A 6,106-nucleotide genomic window follows, 5' to 3' on the forward strand; every position below is an offset into this window, starting at 1 on the left:
TTTTTAAAGATGATAACAGACATATACTACAACGGTTTGGCCTATGCTATACAACTTTAAACCTCTATAGCACAGGTGCTACTGTAAGTGCAAAAAAAGTTAACATAGAGCTCTGATTTTAAATCAGAAGAAATAGTTACTTGAGTCACTAATAGTACTTTTAAAAAAGATGATGGGTCTTGCATTAATCTGCAATTCGCTAAAAATATAACTTCTTCGTATTTATGTACTATGTACTTAAAAAAAAAATATATATATATATATATATAAAACAACATTTGGGTTCTTTTTTCTATTCCTACATATCTTTAGGAGCAGGTATGGTACGACCGTCCGTCTGTGCTCTGCCCGCATGATGTAATCTTCTTTATCAGGAGAGTCCGCGGTTGTCCGCACACCCCACCGGATATGACCCATACAAAACTGTGCATGCTTGAGAAAAGTGCACTAGTCCACTAGGAGTCAACACACACACAGAAAGTGTGCAGTGTGCTGTTGTCGAATAAGAACAGCATGAATAAGAACCAAGAACAGTAAGCTAAGAAGCATATCCTTCTACATAGGGTTTTGGTTGTTGTTCTTGTTGTCTTGGTGTTTGCTCAGATTGTTTGCAATGGCAAATGACTTCCTCTATCACTAATTTTCATTGGATCTGTGAATGACGCGACTCAGCGATGCCCTCTGACGGTCTGGTAAGGAACACATACTCATTTGTACTGTGCATGTGTCGAACTCGGACAACTTAGTCCGTGATGAGTATGCTCAAGAAGCTGTGCAGACACGTTTGTGTGCGAGACGGACACGGAAAGTCAAGTATACCCGGGGCTTTACACTAACACAATACTGCCTTTTCCATTCCTTCACACCTGCGAACTGAGAAATGATTACAGGGGACTGTTTCGTCAGGTTTTCTCCCAGCACTGCAGTCCAAAGCGTTCAGGGCAAAATCTTGCTGAGTAGGAGAGTTGAGCACAAAAGGGCCGATCAGGTAAATGAGCTACAGGCTGGCAGTGTGGGTGTTGCTCTCCAGCAGATGAAACATTTGATGGAGAGGCTGCCGTGATTCAGAGGGAAAGGCAGTGAACACAGCTCAGGTAATATTATTATGAGCATTTCCATAAACTACAGAAAACTACTGTGTGAAGAATAGTCCTCAAGCCCAAGAAATCATCCCCATTGTTATACATTTTCTGTCTTGCTCATCCAGAGGACATTGGTGAATAAATATGGATTTGAGAGCATGGTGTCAATCAGGTTTTATTTGTACAAATTCTGTGTTCTGTGTTAATTTAATCTGAAACCCAAGTACTGTCAACATTTTGTTGCTTTAGGAGTATGGCGATTAAATAAAAGTACCAAAGATTGTGTCATTTTTCATCATAGCTTTGAACAGTGATCATAGAATGCTGTTCTGGTTTATTTTGTCTATGCTAAAATTGTAGGCGTGTAACAATATATGTGATTTTTCATAGCTAGATTGTTTTTTAGATATGATGTCTGTTCAATCCTATTGGTTGAACTGCTAAAATGTGGCTCGTCAAAACATTTAAGCTTAATTTCTTTACTAATTTTATTCAACTTTCACGATATTCAATTTACTCCCGTGCCGGTGACGTTAGATTTAGGGGCGGAGTTAGGGGTGGGGCTTCAGAACTCCTTTTTTCTAGTAATCGTACGTTTTTGTACTATACACATTGTACGAATTCATATGAATTATTAACCCTGTAAAATAGTAATAATACTCACTCTGTGAAAACCAGGCTGAAGTCTTAAAATCTAGTTCTGAGATAACAAGCATCAAAGTTTCATTTCCACCATTAATTTCACAAAAAAACTTTAAATGGCTTTACTTTACTTTTTACTACAAGGTTCACAGAATATTTTTCATATATGAGTTTATGTAGAGAAAAGTAAATAATAATAATTTTTAGAGTCTGGGTCACAAGTGTTATTCGAAATATTTAAAGTTTTGGAAATAAATCGATTATTTAATTTATTTTTTTCCAAAATATAGTAACACAATCCAACCTAATCTCACAGGAATTCGTAATTATTTTATGAGGTGCGTAATTCGTATGAATCGTTCAAAGGCAAATCGCTCTAAAATCTATCACTGAGATTGTACCTATGCATACAAATTAGTCAAAATTAGCCATCTCGTAAAATTGATACGTTTTTGCTGTGTTCACAATCATAATTGTGAACCCAGTGTCATGTATTGTGAGCCATGTGTATACTGTCTGTAACTTTTGATTCCATTTGTGACCCTGGACCACAACACCAGTCATAAGTAGCACGGGTATGCTTGTAGCAATAGCCAACAATACATTGAATGGGTCATTTTTTTATTTTATGGCAAAAACACTTGGGATATTAAGTAAAGACTGTGTTCCATGATGATATTTTGTATATTTCCTACCGTAAATATTTCTAAAACATGAGTCACTTTTAAAACGTGGATGGATGCAGCAAAATCGCGAACAAAAATGGTCTTAAACACATCTCCTCTCCTCAAAGTCATTAAAGCGGTAAGCCAATAGAGAGTTTTAAAACAAACCTGTGTCTTCCTAGCAATCGACCGGCTACACCGCCTCTGATGGACAACCTTCATAAAGGTGATTTTCTCCATATTAAGATTAAGTCAGATTCCAAATTCAATTCAAATAGTTTTTTTATCCTAAGAACCCTACATCAATGGAAAGCTTATCAGTAGAGATGATGCATAAATCTCAATTTTTGTTGTTTATTATTTTTTACTAATGACTCTTGATTTGATGAGTATGTTGTCCAGGGTCTCATACAGTATAAAGATTCTTACATGATAAATACAAGATATTGTGTGTATTCTTGTTAATACACGCTGTACAATTAGCCCAAGATGTCCATATTTATAAACTCACTGTACAGTACTCGCTGCTGTCAATCTCACCTACTACTCAACATCACTACTCAATGCCCACTGCAATTAAGCACATTAAAAAATGAGTATGCACATTCATCTCCTGCAGTGTGCAAGTGGAATGTAAAAGAGTTTTCACAGTAAGTGCAGTTTTTATCCCTAGTGTAATATTCCTATTGAAACTTCATAAGGAAGAGCAGATAAGACATCAAATGACATTCTATTAGGGATGAGACATTCTTGGAAGCTTTAAATAGGACAAAAAATATATAGTACTATACCTTATTAGAATTGAAGCTGCATTTCATATAAATCTATATCGTGGGGGCAGCAATTGTTCACTGATGCCAGCTAAGTCACTCGACTATTTCCTCTCTCCAATCTTCTAAAAGCATACTGCTCAGTGCTCACTGAACTATTGTATACATGCTGCATGTATACCCCTCTCTGTTTAGCAAACGCACACATAATAGACAAATAACAGTAAATGTTTGCCCCAGATTTCTGAATAAATATAGTTTATGTTGTTTGCTCCTTGTCAGCAGGAGCAGAGCCTTTAGCAGATGCCTCCTTTTTCTTTCGAGCTGTCCAGCTGGCACATGCCTTTCTGCACTGGATATTCAACAAACTCTTATGATCCTTTAAAAGTTTAATAGAGGAAGATAAAATGAACAAAATAATTTGTGGATTAAGGTCTTTTTGAGTCCATCTCAACCTTGCATGGTTTAGACTCTCATTACTGTAATTGGGTTGAGTCCTAACTGGCCCACAATAGCCAGTTATTGATTTTAATTCATGCCGGTCATTCAATAATAGTACATTTACTGTTGGTGTTTTGTGGTAGACAAATTGAAAGTTTTTAAACATACATTACCGTAACTTGATGTCTGGTAATTGCAGTATATTACATTAAAGAGAATATGATCCTTTTCTCTGATGGAATATTAAGCATGCAGTTACTCAAGAGTTCAGGGTTATTAAAATCATTCATATTAAAGACTGTGTTGTCAGAGGAGCTTTGATGTCAGTTTGTTAGCTAACATGTCCATAGGCTTTCCTTGACCATTCTTCAAACATTCCCCGGTGTAAGTACCAAAACCTGACAGCAAGAACACTTACTGTTGGCCTCTGGGTTATCTGAGAGAACATCACTTCTTATTTTTTATTAAGACTTTCATAACAGAATTCCCAATGGAAATGTGGTTGTTAACCATTCTGTTCTAGGCAACAGTGCCGTGTCTTTCGCTCTCTTTGTAGATGGCGTGTTTTGAAGTCATGTCATTTCACAGTTGTTGCACTAAAAGAAAAATAGTTTAAAGGCTAATATATAACAAACTAAACACCATTCTAAAAACTTTTTAACATGTAGCATGGTTGTTGTATGGCAGACTAGTAAAGACCCAGGAGGCACAATTTTATAGTTAAATGACCAAAAAGACATTGCAACTACATTAACAATCATGCATTTAAATATCTCTAAACTAAAACTTTAAATACTGAAAATGAGCTCTTAAATGCATGTAAACCGCTGTTTTTTCAACTGACCTTATTGCATCTGCATTTGTAGGAATTTAATCTTCACTCGCAAAATGTATGGGTGGAGAATATTTAAACGATTCACGCAATGTGATTTACTAAGATTAGCGCTAGTCATTGTACTGGTATTTGCAGCTTTATTTACAGCCTAAGAAACATGTATTAAACCCTTCACTAATTTCCGCTGCTATTAGTAGATGGCTTTGGTCATTATCGAAATGTTAGTAAATCACCCACAGAAACTTGCACCCACATCGGCGCTGTTTTGAAATCGCCCTCTCGCACCAATTTTCCCTGTTTAGTAAATCTAACCTTATGTGTCTAATTATTTACTCATGTTATTTGCAGCCAGTTGTTAAAGCAAAATATACCACATCATAATTTTTCTATTAAATGTAATTGTATTTCTTTAGCGCAGCGCATATAGTGCATTGTGCAATCCCACTTTATAGTAAATAGGCCCACTGTAAATATTAATACAGATAGTAGAGACAAAAGTAAGAAACCGATATCCAATATCCATATTACCATATTTAATAACTAAATCTGATAGTACCTGATAAACTTATAGGATATTACTGTGTTTGGCACTACATTAAAGACATTAGAGTGCATAAAAGCTGAATATGTATATTTGCATCATTCATTTACTTTAGCTTTACCTTTGCACAGCTATTCCCCAACAATACTGTACCAGGAGTTCACTATGAGTTAATCCAATAGTAGAAATTATGAAGTGGAAAAAAATAAATGACAGGTTTTGGCAGACTACTACCTAAACCAATTAAACTATATCACAAAATACGCTGCAGCCTGAATCATTTTATCCTTATTTTATTAATCATGCCAGAAACTACAACACAAATGAGCTTTTTTTAATTGTATGGCTCCATTGATTGATGTTCCATGCCTGAATTACCACAGTCCAGTGAGCTCCACTGTAGAAAACCTCACTAAACCGTCCCATGATGCTCGGCAGCATTAAGTCTATTATCTCTTCAGCGCTTTATAACTGACACTGTCCCGTCAGACATCCGAGAAGCCTGCCACCGTCGCTATCTGCACTCTCACTAAATAGCCAGCAATGTTTTAGTCACGTTGACTAGATGCCCCAAAAGAGGTGAATCAATACTAGGCACCTTTGTCCTACTAAATGTCTTTCGATCAATACAAACCATTTCATTACAAATGTTTCTGGGCTTGAAGAGATCGACGGCTCAGGGGAAGTGGCTACAGCGTAATGTGTTGAGGCTCTATTGGATTAATCTCAAAGTCAGTCTGCATCATTCTGTTGTGCTGTAGATATATATTTCATTTATAATTGAGCCTCACAGGTATTTGCGGTAAACTTAGACTTCGATTAACACATTTTGAATGTTTCAACCTCTGTTGCACTTTTGTGGAATCAACAGTTTTAAAGATGGAGGTCACAATGGCTAATGTTTAGCGCAATAGTCATGACGTATCAGAATTCAGGTATATGCTACAGTACTGCTATGCTGGTGTGTAGTCTGTAGCTCAGTGGTAAGAGCATGGCGCTAACAACGCCAATGTTATGGGTTCGATTCCAGGGGGTTGCACATACTTAAAAACAAATGTTTAAGATAATGCATTGTAAGTTTCTTTGGACAAAAGCGTCTGCCAAATACGTAAAAGTAAATGATATAAGAG

The sequence above is a fragment of the Triplophysa dalaica genome, chromosome 3, assembly GCF_015846415.1.
Source record: "Triplophysa dalaica isolate WHDGS20190420 chromosome 3, ASM1584641v1, whole genome shotgun sequence".
Classification (NCBI taxonomy): Eukaryota; Metazoa; Chordata; class Actinopteri; order Cypriniformes; family Nemacheilidae; genus Triplophysa; species Triplophysa dalaica.